A 14813-nucleotide genomic window follows, 5' to 3' on the forward strand; every position below is an offset into this window, starting at 1 on the left:
AGAATAGACAAACAGATCAATGGAACAAGATAGAGAACCCAGAAATAGACCCCCATAAATACGGCCAAATGATCGTGGACAAAGGCACAAAGGCAACACAATGGAGCACAAATAGTTTTTCAATAAATGGTGCTGACACAACTGAAAATTCACTTGCCAAAAATAAATCTAGATGCAGCCCTTACACTCACTACAGATTAACTCAAAATGCACCATAGACCAAATGTAAAACACAGAGCTACATGTAAAACCCCTAGAGAATAAAACAGAAGAAAAACTAGATGACCTTGACTGTGACAGTGACTTTTTAGACACAACTTTAGAGGCATAATCCATGAAAGAAATAATTGATAAGCTAGACCACTAAAATTAAAAAAAAATGGCTCTGCAAAAGGCAATATCAAGAGAATGAGAAAAACAAAAAAAAACAACAACAAAAAAAAAAACAGCCCACAGGCTGGGAGACAGTACATCTGAAAAAAGAACTGTTATTTAAAATATACAAAGAATGGTTAAAACTCAATAAAAAAAAAAAAGACCTGATTAAAAAATGGACCAAAGACCTTAACAGACACCTAACTGAAGAAATACAGATGTGAAAAACAAGAAAGAAATGCAGATGGGAAACAGCATTTACACATCTATTAATACGGCCAAAATCTGTAATACTGACAACAAATGCTGGCAAGGATGTGGAGTCATGGGGACTTTCATTCTCCGCTGGTTGAAATAGAGAATGGTACAGACACTCTGGAAGAGAGTTGGACAGTTTCTTACAAAACTAAATATACTCTTATTATATGATCCAGCAATAGTGCTCCCTGTATTTACCCAAAGAAGTTGAAAACTTCAGTTTAGTTAGTAGCTCCGTCATGTCTGACCCTTTGCAACTCCGTGGACTGCAGCATGCCAGGCCTCCCTGTCCATCACCAGCTGCCGGAGCTTGCTCAGACTCACGTCCATTGAGCTGATGATGCTATCCAACCATCTCACCCTCTGTCGTCCCCTTCTCCTCTTGCCTTCAATCTTCTCCAGCATCAAGGTCTTTTCCAAAGAGTCAATTCTTCACATCAGGTGGCCAAAGTATTGGAGTTTCAGCTTCAGCATCAGTCCTTCCAATGAATATTCAGGACTGATTTCCTTTAGGATGGACTGGTTGGATCTCCTTGCAGTCCAGGGACACTCAAGAGTCTTCTCCAACACCACAGTTCAAAAGCATAAATTCTTCAGCACTCAGCTTTCTTTATAGTCCAACTCTCACATCCAAACATGACTACTGGAAAAACCACAGCTTTGACTAGACAGACCTTTGTCAGCAATGTAATGTCTCTGCTTTTTAATATGCTGTCTAGGTTGGTTGCAACTTTTCTTCCAAGGAGCAAGCGTCTCTTAATTTCATGGCTGCAGTCATTATCTGCAGTGATTTTGGAGCCCCCCAAAATAAAGTCTGTCACTATTTCCATTGTTTCCCCATCTATTTGCCATGAAGTGATGGATGCCATGATCTGACTGTTGAGTTTTAAGCCAACTTTTTCACTTTCATTAAGAGGATCTTTAGTTCTTCTTCACTTTCTACCATAAAGGTGGTGTCATCTGTATATCTGAGGTTATTGATATTTCTCCCAATCTTGATTCCAGTTTGTGTTTCGTCAAGCCTGGCATTTTTCATGATGTACTCTGCATAGAAGTTAAATAAGCAGAGTGATAATATACCATCTTGACATACTCCTTTCCCAATTTGGAACCAGTCTGTTGTTCCATATCCAGTTCTAACTGTTGCTTCTTGATCTTCATACAGATTTCTCAGGAGGCAGGTCAGGTGATCTGGTATTCCCATCTCTTGAAGAATTTTCCACAGTTTGTTGTGATCCATACAGCACATAAGTTGAAAACTTATGTCCACATAAAGACCTGCACATAGATATTTGTAGCAGTTTTATTTATAATGGCCAAAACTTGTAAGCAATCAAGATACCTTTCAGTAGATTAATGGTAAATAAACAGTGGTGTATCCAAATGATAAAATATTATTCAGTGTTTAAAAGAAATGAGCTAACAAGTCATTAAAAGATATGAAGGAATATTAAATGCATATTACTGCAATTAATATTGTGAAATAAACTATTGTGAGAAGAGCTGCATAACATAAAATTCCAGCTATTTGATCTTCTGGAAATAGCAAAATTAGGGAGGTAGTAAAAAGATTGTAGCTGCCAGGAGTGGAATTTGGAGGAATGTATAGGTATAGAATGAAGAATTTTTATAATGTCTGTATGACATTATAATGATGAAAATATGTCAGTGCATATTTATCCAAACTCATAGAATGAATGGGGGCTTCCCAGGTGGCACTAATGGTAAAGAACTCACCTGCCAATGCAGGAGACATAAGAGACATGGGTTCCATTCCTGGGTCGGGAGATCCCCTGGAGAAGTGAATGGCGACCCATTTCAATATTCTTGCCTAGGGAATCTCATGGACAGAGGAGTCTGATGGGCTACAGTCCATAGGGTCGCAAAGAGTCAAACACAACTTAAGCAACTTAGCATACGCAGAATGGATAGCATCAAGAGTAAACCCTAGTATAACCTATGGGTTTTGGGTGATTATGATCTATCAATGTGAGTTTATCAATTATAACAAATATTCTACTCTAGTGAGTGATACTGATAACAGGGGAGGCTGCACATATGTGGAGGCAGGGCATATAAGGGAAAATATCTGTATTTTCCTCTCAATTTTGCTATGAATCTATAGTTGTTCTAGAAACCTAAAGTCATTCAAATATATACACATACATATATATATACACATATATATATACATATATATATACACATACATACATACATACACATATACACACACATATAAAACATTTATCCTGAGTTCATATTGGAGCTTCTTATTCAAATTGAGAGCTAATTAAATATTTACTGAAACTTACTTCTTTATCATCTCTTCTCTCCTACTGAAAATCTTGGTTCTTAATGACATAAGTACAATTATTCATTTGCTTTATTCTGTGCTTCATATAAAGCTTTCTTAGAGTAATACTGCTGCTGCTAAGTCGCTTCAGTCATGTCCAACTCTGTGTGACCCCATAGCTGGCAGCCTACCAGGCTCCCCCGTCCCTGGGATTCTCCAGAGTAATACTAGCAGTATCAATAATATAACTCATGAAAAGCGTTTAAGACATGTTTGCAATTCTTTTTTTCTTAACCCACTAAGAAACTATTATTGCATTGTTATGTCATTCTAAATTGCTTCTGTATCTTTATACTAACTAATAAACATACCTTTAGTTTTATTGACTTCATTTAACATTTAAAATCTTTATATGTTTTCAATGTTAAATTGACAACACAAACTGTATTCAAGGAATCAAACTTCTATTTCTGATTTTTCCACCCTTATTTCTTCATTTCCACTTGTCCTGTCTACCTTTTCTCCCCTTCCATGCCTTTTATATACCCATAACATTTTGTTCTAAATTGAGACACTTTAAGTGTAAAAGGGATTGTATTAATAACTACACCTTGGAAATAGGTGCAAATTAGGACTATTTAGGGAAAATGTGGGATATGTATCTTAAAGACATCATTCAAAAATTTTTAACTTTTCACTTTCAAGAATACAGGCTAATGCATATTCATTAAATAGAACTAGATCAAATTGCCAATATTTGACTACTTTTTAAATAAAAATGGTAATTTCATATGTTTGGTTTATAAGCATAAATATTAGTGTCCCTCCTTTCCTAGATACATGATGGCATATTATACTCTTCCTCTCGTGGATTTTTACTTAAATATAAAATACTCTATAGTAGTTGAAAAAGATAGTCTTCATTCCTTTTACAGGTGCAGGATCTGTATTGCATAGATGTATCACAGTTTACGTGGCCAGTCCTTTTTGATGAAAGTTAATTTTGTTTCTATATTTTTGGTTTTAAAAATAGTGCTGTAATCAATAGCTTTGTCCATAACAGCTATATGATTTTTTGCCAGTGTTGATAGAGTCCTAGAAGGGAATTGCTGAGTCAGTCAATAATGTATATGTGATTTTACAAGAGGTTGCCAAATTTTTCTCTACCGAGATTGTACTTTCTCTACAGGGATTTGCTGCCTTAGCAAAGTGTGAGAGGTCTCCCTCACACGCCTTTAGAGCACTTCTCAGTTCAGTTCAGTTCAGTCGCTCAGTCCTGTCTGACTCTGCAACCCAATGGACTGCAGCATGCCAGTCTTCCCTGTCCAACACCAACTCCTGGAGCTTGCTCAAACTCATGTCCATTGAGTCGCTGGTACCTTCCAATCATCTCATCCTCTGTTGTCACCTTCTCCTCCTGCCCTCAATCTTTCCCAGCATCAGGGTCTTTTCAAATGGGTCAGTTCTTCACATCAGGTGGCCAGAGTATTGGAGTTTCAGCTTCAGCATCAGTCCTTCCAATGAATATTCAGGAATGATTTCCTTTAGGATTTACTGGTTGGATTTCCTTGCAGTCCAAGGGACTCTCAAGAGACTTCTCCAACACCACAGTTCAAAAGCATTGATTCTTTGGCACTCAGCTTTCTTTATAGTCCAGCTCTCACATCCATACATGACTGCTGGAAAAACCATAGCTTTGACTAGACGGACCTTTGTTGCAACCTTTTTCTATATCTAGCGAATTGCTTATCAGGGCTGCCAAGATCTTTTTGGACTACTCCCCAGCACAAGTGACCTGACTAAAGATGTGTGCATGAGATTTATCTTGATATGTAGTGTAATTGGGCACAAAATTCTTGGTTGGTACAGTGATTTTTGAACTGGATTCCCCACTCCCACTTCCCTCCAAATCATTCATTAAGTTTCTGGTCAAATCACTTCCATGAAGCCTCCTCTACCTCTCTTCCCTGTTCCAATAGCACTTGCAGATATGTTGACTATAAACTTTATCATACTTTACTTAACCATTTACAAGCCAGCCTTCTCTCATTAAATGGATTTCTTGAGATCAGAGACCAACTATTTTTCAGATTTCCATTGCTACTGCTAAGCCAAGTTTTTTTTTTTTTAAGCACAAATAAAAGATTTATTTTTGAAAGGGTAGAGTAGATAAGGTATAGTTAACTGACAGAAGACTTTTGACAGTTTTAGTGAAAAGTTTTTGATCTAGAGAGAAATGGGGATCTGTTGAAACTTTTTACTTGCATGTACATGTTTATGCATATGTTTTTTTCAGATTGAAAGAACAAATTACCCTTGAGATAGTATTTATTTTTATGGCTGAATAAAACATTATTTTCATTTTCTTTATTTCTGTTATTCTCACCCACAGTTACACTTTTGCTTTTATTGTATTAATTTACACAGCATGTTAGGAAACACAGGATCTTTTCAAGGTTTTATTCCATGTGAGTTGTGCATATTAACTGCTCACATCGATGCAAACACTCCCATCTAAATTGAATTACATTACAAATAAGTATCGTATATTTAAGGTGAGCAATACATATATGCAAATGCATATATACACACATCCTCAACCTACAATAGAAAAGCAAAGAATTCTAATTCTTTAAGATTGTTAGTGATGCCATTTTGATGGTATGGCAGGAGTGGCTGAGAAAGGAATGCTCCCTGAGCTTTTCACTTACTGGCTGGCCCCTTGCTCTTAGGCAGGGACATACTATTTGTTCTAATCCAGTGACATATGAGCAAAGGTATGGTGTGCTGTTTTGAATAAGGAAAAAGTATGGACAGTTTCTAATTCTCTCTTCTCCCTCCATGGAAACTGAGGAGGCTGTATGACGCACTTGCAGCTCTGCCATACGTCTGCATCCCTGGATGACTGTGGAGCAGAGGCCCTTGCTGACATGCTGAGGTTTGGAACATGAGTGGAAATATACTTTAATTGTATTAGGCTGCTGATGTTTTGTGCTCATTTGTTTTATTTGGGGGTGGGGGGTGGGAATCTAGTTTCCTGGCCAGGATTGAAACTGTGCTCCCTGCAACAGACAGAGTCTTAACCACTGGACCTTCAGAGAAGTTCCCTTGTGGTCATTTGTACTGAACAGAAACCAATACACTTGGTATGTTAAGAAATGAGTTAACTTATAGAAGAAAATTTTTAGAAGATTAGTGAATTAGCATCTTTAAAGTTATTTTTAAATTATAAGTGCATAGTGATAAGGTAATAGAACTTGAAATAAGTGTTAAATGTTTATTTGTTTATTTTGAACTAAGGACATGAAATAGATGATGGGGACAGAAATGACTAGGCAGCAATAAATAAGAGTATATTGATAGTAAGTGATGATCCAGGGAAATGTTAGTATGTCCATTTCTTGACCATTTCTTATGTGATTGACACTGTGTTAGGCTCCAGGTCTATAAAGAGAAACAAGGTAGACAATATCCTTGCTATAAGTGAACTTTTAGTCTGGATAGAGGGATGGACAATTAAAAGTAAATAAGTTAAATGAATCATTACAGAGTTTTGAAAGTGTATGAAGGATATAGAGGGGGTGCTGTGAAAGGAAATCATGGTGGTGATGTAGAAGGCTGGGGTGAGATTGAAGCAAGGTGGTGAAGAAGAAAACTTCTTTAAGCAGGTGATACTTAACTGAGACCCGGAGGGTGAAAAGAAGCCAGGCTTCAAAGAGCAGAAAGGAGAACAGTCACTGCAAGGGAATAGCACGTTCACAGCCCCCAGGGAGGGAGATGGTAGGTGGCTCCTGCACATCTGGCAGAAGGGAAATGACAGCAAGTCATGTCGCCAAGGTGGACAGGGCCAGGCTTTGTAAACCAGGGTAAGAAATCTCACTTTGATTCTGAATATAACACCAAATATTTTTAATTATTTTCTAAGTGAAATGGGATGTGACATGATCTAAATTATGTTTTAAAAGAATATTTATTTATTATGTGGAGGAATAGATTAGAGGACAGCTTGGGTGGGGGGGTCCTGGGGGAGCAGTTAGCAGACTCCAGCTGGAGGCCAGGGCAGGGGTTGTGGGAGTGGGTATGGAGTAGAGTGGATGGGTTTGGAACACGTTTGTTGGAGAGAACCATTAGAACTTGCTGATGGACAGGATGTGGGGAATGAGGAGAAGCATAATCCCCAGCTTTCTGGCATAAACAGCTGGATGGGTAGTAATGACATTTATTGAGACGAGGAAGAGGAGGAGAAGCAGGTGTGAAGGGAAACCAAGAGTTTCACTTTGAATGTGTGAAGTGTGAGATAGCTTTGAGATGCTATGTTAACCATATAGGAGTCTGAAGTCAGAAGAGATTTGAGCCAGAGACACAAACTTGGAAACTATCCCCACGTGGGTAGTACACAAGCCATGAGAACAGATGAACTGGCCTAGTGAGAGAGAGGTAAGGAATGGAAGAGTTGGCAAGGAATAATATTTGTGTGTGTGCTTAGCTGCTCAGTCCTGTCCAACTCTTTGAGACCCCATGGACTTTATATAGCTGCCAGGATCCTGTGTCTATGGGGATTCTCCAGGCAAGAATACTGGAGGGTGTTGCCACGCCCTTCTCCAGGGGATCTTCCCAAACCAGGGGTTGCACCCAGTTCTCCTGCATTGCAGGCAGATTCTTTATGGTCTGAACCACCAGAGAAAACCAAGAATACTGGAGCCTATCCCTTCTTCAGGGGAACTTCCTGACCCAGGAATCAAACCACGGTCTCCTGCATTGCAGGTGGATTCTTTACCAGCTGAGCTACCCAGGAAGCCCTTTTGTGTCCCCTTTTGTGTCACCCAAGGTGCCTATTACATAAAGAAGACATCCGAATCCATATATTAAGTAATAATTTATGAAGACGTTTGATTATATTAACAAAATACTAGTACTGGCAAATAAACAAACAAAAATGTGAGAGGGAAGTGTATCTTTTAAATGCAATCAATGCTGGGACAGTAGAGACCTCTAAAAAGTCAAAAGCGTTTTGGTTTTACTTTAATAAGACTAATTGAAATATGTTTTCTATTTTAAAGTGAGTGGTATGAGGAGGGCAGGCTTCATTGCTTTTTGGTTAAGTTTGAAATCTATAATACTGCAGAATCCATTTCATCCCATGAATAAAAATGACTAAGATGGAGGAAAAACCTCAGTGTGTGACCAGATACACCTGATGCAATCAGGCACACTCAAGGCAGGAGCCCAGTGATGGAAAATTTATAGTACTAAGGATCAGCATTCTATTACGATGATAGTTTATGCCTACCTGTATAGTCAGATTAAAGGTAACTTTAGAACAATAGATAGGCCTTTCTAATTGCAGACTCAAGGTTGCAATTTTATAGACATAGAGGTTCTCAAATCTCTAGGGGGAAATGTAGAAAAATAAAAACTTACTGGAGTAAAGCAATGTGCATCCTACATTATTATGGCAACAAATCGATAATGGTATTACAATAAAATCTGGTGTAATCACATTTTCCTTCTTTGGTATTGCAGCATTAATCTCTGTCTCGTGGCGGATGGGATGAATCACAGGATATATATAATAGCATGCAGAATATTTTGCCTGTTACAGCCTAGGTGGTGGGACTGGTAATTATTGAAAGTTTTCATTACTTAACACTTGCTTGTTGCTTTTTCAACTCCTTGAACAGCTTAAGTATTCATACCTCAGAGGCCTCAAACCCATACCAGTGTTACTTATACATTCTAAAAATTTTCCTTTATCCTTTCTTTGTACGTTGCTACTGGATGAAAGGCTTGGAGCATCCAGGCATGGCTCTGACATTGGCATAAACAAACCAACAAAAAGTGGTACTGCCTGAGTACCAGAATGAGGGATTGCAAATGGGCTGGAGGCAACGCTCTTGTCACCTCAGTAAAAGTATGGGAGAAGCACATACAGCAGATTTCCCTAGTTTTATTTCTTCTATAATCAAGAAACAATTCATTAATTTACAGAGGACTAAAAGGCAAATTACTCTTTTCAAAAATTCAAATCCAGCTTGTTTTATTTTAATATCTTCTGACTGCCTTGGGGTAAATTCAGTAGTGCTTGTTATGCTATTTAAACTTATTATTCTGTATACAGTCTATAACATGGATTTCCAATTTTCTCTTGAAAAATTGTTGATTGTAATTTGCAGAAATAATAGCTCTAAATATGCAATGATCTTTATGAGTAAACACTTTACCAGCAACAAATATCTTTAAAAGGTGCATATAATGTTTTGTCACTGCATGCGTAATTTTTTATTATGAGTATATTATGGCCGTGTGTTCAAAAACACATACTGTGAAAATAAGGTTGTGTAACCATAGAAGTAAACTCTCACATTGTAATCAGCACAAACATTCACTAAGCAAAACATGCAAAGTATGTTTCAAATGAATATTCCAGCTGAAAACTGGAGCTCTAGAACTAGAGACACACTGCTAAGCATTCAAGCCATAGTCGGTCTTATCAACCAGTTCTTTTGTGATTCAAGGAAAGAATAGAATATCTGTAATATCTAGAGAGAACCCAAATCGCCAAATGATACTACATAGCCACATGAACAACAGTATCTGATTTTTAGAAGCAATAGAAGGAAACCCAGGTGAGCAGTTAGTATAACATCCGTTTTAAGCCTTCTGTAAACAATTTCCGTAATCTTTCCTAAACCTGCTTCTATAGTATTCATTAGTATTCTTTTGCGGTCAGGCATCTGGTGCCTCTGTGATAGATATTAAATATCTTAAGGGAGGCAGAGCTCACTAGTATGCAGCAAGCAGACGCAGTGGCTCACATATGCCAAAGCCTTGTTGAGAAGTCTGCAGGCGAGGCCTCAAGAATGATGGGTCATAGCTGTTTGAGGATAGACTCTTGGTGAAGTTAAGGCCCAATGTCAGTCTTTAATCCCCACTCAAACACATGGGCCACATAATCCTTAAAATGACAAGATTAGATTCCCAAGTACTTTTCCTAACTCCAAATAGGAGTCTGAAATTGTCAGTGCCTTGCACATTTCATACGCTTAGGTTACACAATATCGAGGTAAGTATATTGGGTAACTGCAGATGATACTTGGATGAGGAAACAATATTCATCTATCCACTTAACACAGAGATTTGCTATTTAGTTATTGAGCATCTGACATGGCACTGTTTCATTCCCAAATTACCACACATTTAATCCCTTTTCTGAACCTTCTGGTTTCTAAACTTTGGGGAGGGGTCTATAGCTTCAGTGGTGTTCAAATATTTGCCATCAGATGTAACTTGGAAGAAAAAAACTGTGTTTTATAGCCTTAGGAAAGCTTTGAAAATTCTTAGGTAAGGAATTTTCATTCCTGGCTTATTGGGAATAATGTTAGTAGTTTATCTGACTATGGAAAAGCAAGGTTCTATCACATTTCTTTTAATTTCTTGTAGGATGTTTTTGGTGAGATGCACAGTTTCATGTGTGTTTGCTATCTAGAGCCCCTACTCTTGAGTTATTTACATCTAAAAAGTCTCTTGATGAAAGTGAAAGAGGAGAGTGAAAAAGTTGGCTTAAAGCTCAACATTCAGAAAACAAAGATCATGGCATCTGGTCCCATCACTTCATGGGAAATAGATGGGGAAACAGTGGAAACAGTGTCAGACTCTATTTTTTGGGGCTCCAAAAAAACTGCAGATGGTGATTGCAGCAATGAAATTAAAAGACGCTTACTCCTTGGAAGGAAAGTTATGACCAACCTAGATAGAATATTGAAAAGCAGAGATATTACTTTGCCAACAAAGGTCTGTCTAGTCAAGGCTATGGTCTTTCCAGTGGTCATGTATGGATGTGAGAGTTGGACTGTGAAGAAAGCTGAGCACTGAAGAATTGATGCTTTTGAACTGTGGTGTTGGAGAAGACTCTTGAGAATCCCTTGGACTGCAAGGAGATCCAACCAGTCCATCCTGAAGGAGATCAGCCCTGGGTGTTCATTGGAAGGACTGATGCCGAAGCTGAAACTCCAATACTTTGGCCACCTCATTCGAAGAGTTGACTCATTGGAAAAGACTCTGATGCTGGGAGGGATTGGGGGCAAGAGGAGAAGGGGACGACAGAGAATGAGATGGCTGGATGGCATCACCGACTTGATGGACATGGGTTTGAGTGAACTCCGGGAGTTGGTGATGGACAGGGAGGCCTGGCGTGCTGTGATTCATGGGGTCGCAAAGAGTCGGACATGACTGAGCAACTGAACTGAACTGAACTGAACTGAAAAAGTTAATATTCAGAATAGCGATAAAGCTTCAAAGCAATTGTCCTGCTTGAGATATAACTTGGCACTCTTGGAGTAATCAACTCTTTTTAAAGTATACTAATAAAGCAATTCACTTTGCATATTAATAAAGCATACATATATATTATTAACAATTCATATAGTATACATAATTCATTGTATATTACACAAAGCAATTGAAGAGCTTTAGCTTACATATGAGCGTGTTTCCTTAGTGAATGGGTTAAAATAACCCATATTGTGTCTCGATCAGCTGTAATATATCATAAGGAATTAATTACCAATAGTAGACAAAGTAGGGCTTCCCTGACGGCTCAGACAGTAAAGAATCTGTCTGCAGTGTAGGAGACCAGGATTCAATCTCCTGGTTGGGAAGATCCTTTGGAGAAGGGAACGACAACCCACTCCAGTATTTCTGCCTGGAGAATTCCATGGACAGAGGAGCCTGGCAGGCAACAGTCCATGCAGTTGTAAAGAGTTGGGCATGACTGAAGTGACTAACACACATACACACACACACACACACACACACACACACACATGCACAGTTGACAAAATAGCAAAATATGTGGAAGACTTGCCTTTGTAATCAATTTGAGTTGATTCAATGTTATCTCTTTATTAACATTCTAGAATTTGTCTTGGCTTGTGCTTCCTTGAGTATGAGAGAAAGAGGTTAAAGGAACTGAACAGAGAATGTGACATGCATGTGATTTTCATTCTCATTTAAGTCATGAGGTTAAGGCTTGAGAATTGTGGATTTCAACAAAATGAGAAATAGTTTAATTAGGGTAGCTATGTAATTTATCAAACAAACTGGAACATTTCTGAGAATAAAAGGGGAAGCTATTTTTAATTATTCTTGGTCATAAATGGCTAAGTATTTGAGCTATGAAGCTAGAAAAAAAATAAGATTCAATCTCAATTCTTCCACTTATTACCTATATGATATTGGAAAAGTTATTCCCTCAGCCTGTTTCTATCAATAAAATAGGCTTACAAATTGCTACCTCATGAAGGCACTGTGTCAGTGAGATTGCAGGCATGAGACAGAAACCTCACAAATATTTGAACAAGGTTTATTAATCTTACGGGGGGTTGGAGGTAACAGAAGATTGGCTAGCAAGAAGTAAAGAGAACTGTACAGAATACAGCAATAACAGTTCCTAAGGAGCAGTTACTACTTGAAGTCTGAGATACAGCACCCAGGGTAGAACAATGGAACGTGTGGGCTGCACGGTGGCCTGAGAAGGTACCAGGGGAAGTCATCCCTAGGGAGATGCTTCCACCATCGTGCCTGGCTGTGAAGATAAGTCTGTAAGATTCTGGCCACTGGTCCTGTGAGCTGCTGCACATGGCAGGAGTCAGACGCCAGAAGTGTGCTCACTGAAGGAGCACGGCAAGGCGAGCACACTAGACACAGGAAGAGAAACATCATTTCTTCTCTCAGTGTCCCCCAACTCTATTTAATGCTTAATCGTGTGCCACTTTGCAAAGGAAAAATATTTAAAGGGTTCAGCTCTATTTTTTTCGGAACAGGGAATGAAGGGGAGATTTTGAGTTGAGAAGGCAATGAACCAGTAAAAAAAACAATCACACTGAGAATCACATGATTGGAACATGCTTAATATGATAACACTGAATATGTTTAAAATGGTGTCTGGAATATGATAAGTGATCGATATATGTTAAATAATTAATATACTTTCTATGTATCACATTCTAGTTTTTTCTTTATTTGTGTACACAGAGGGCTTCCCTGGTGGCTCAGATGGTAAAGAATTTACCTGCAATGCAGGGGACCCAGGTTTGATACCTGGGTTGGGAAGATCTCCTGGAGAAGGGAATGGCAACCTATTGCAGTATTCTTGCCTGGAGAATTCCACAGACATTGGAGCCTGGTGGGCTCCAGTCCATGGGTTTGCAAAGAGTCAGACATGACTGAATGACTAACGCATGAAGCAATGGATAATGTTCCCAGAAAGATGAGAAACTATTTTCTGTAGAGCTTTAAAAAAAGAAAAGAACAATTACTTTTTTACCTCATATAGGTTAGGGAGAATCCTGACCTGGGATTAATTTTTGAAACAGAAGTGCAAGCCCCTAAAATAGCAGCAAGACTATTCTGGGACTCTAGTAAGGGAAATTCCAAACTCATAATTTTCAGTGTTTAAACAAAACGTATTTCCTCATTAATATAGACACTTTTCTACTGAAGTTTCATCACCTTCCTTTTGTATCAAATGGAACTGTGTTGTCATCTCATTAATCCTCAAGTTCTCGGGAGGCAAAAGTATAGAATTATCCATCCCATTTACTGCCTTAGTCTCTCACATATCATTACAGGATAGAGTGTCCCAAATTAAATTAGTAAGTCCAGAACACTTATTTATTATGGTTGGTAAGTGGTCAATAGCCCTGTGTTGATTCGATAGAACAAATGTTTGTTGAATTTGTTTTGGTTTGGGGGAAAGAAGACACTAAGCTTAAGCAAGTGTTCCTTGTGGAACTCTCCACCTAGTAATGAGAAATATGCAAATAAGTATGTAAAATAGAAGAGCCCAGTCTGGACCCAATGTTCTGGAGGGTAATTCAGAGGGTAATTCAGCAGTGCAAATCAGGAAAGGTGTGGTAGATAGCCTAATATTTGAGTTGAATCCTAACATAATAGCACAGGAAATAAATTCCAGGAAGAGGTAAAGCAAGTGAAGATATTTGCTATCTCAAAGGCAATACCTCATTTGTAACAAAGAATGAATCTTACTTGGCATCATAAGTTAAAGGCTTTAGCTTTTACAAGATTGACATCTAAAGACCATTTCATTCAGCACACTTTCCTAGAATTGGGAAGCCCCTGTGTCCTCATCTGAAGACATCTTGATCCTAAATATGTGTAAATCCTGTCAAGATTCTTATACCTACATGGTATCATAACAGTAGAAATAAGCTAATGCAGAGTAAGCTAAAATTTCTTTTCCCAAGCAATTACAATAAAATCTCTTTTCCAAGATTTTATAAGGCTTAACACCAGAAAGTAAAACGTATTTTAGTGTCAAAATATTTTCAGAGATTTGCTAAGGTTAAAAAGAACTTCAAAGCTTCTAATCTTGAGTAAAATTGGAAAAAGGTTTTATTTTTTCTTTAATAAACACTGGGCTTTCTTCGTGGCTCAGATGGTTAAGAATCTACCAGCAATGAGGGAGACCTGGGTTCAATCCCTGGGTAGGGAAGATCCCCTGAAGGAGGTCATGGCAGCCCACTCCAGTACTCTTGCCTGGAGAATCCCCATGGACAGAGGAGCATGGAGGGCTACAGTCCTTGGGGTCTCAAAGAGTCAGACATGACTGAGCAACTAAGCACATTACTAATAAATATTAGAGCTCTTGGTACTGTAATATAAGCTCTTAATAATTGCCATGACTGCAAGTGAAAATATGAGGCATAGTATCCCTAAACAACTTTCCAAATTGGCACTCTTGCTACAGAATTTGTAAATGGAATTCTTCATGTAAATGCTAGATTAGACTGAATGATGAATTTAAAACAAGTGGGTGCACTCACTGTGGCCCAAATTAAGCCTGTTCTAAAGTTGCTATAGCAAC

The sequence above is a fragment of the Bubalus kerabau genome, chromosome 3, assembly GCF_029407905.1.
Source record: "Bubalus kerabau isolate K-KA32 ecotype Philippines breed swamp buffalo chromosome 3, PCC_UOA_SB_1v2, whole genome shotgun sequence".
NCBI lineage: Eukaryota > Metazoa > Chordata > Mammalia > Artiodactyla > Bovidae > Bubalus > Bubalus kerabau.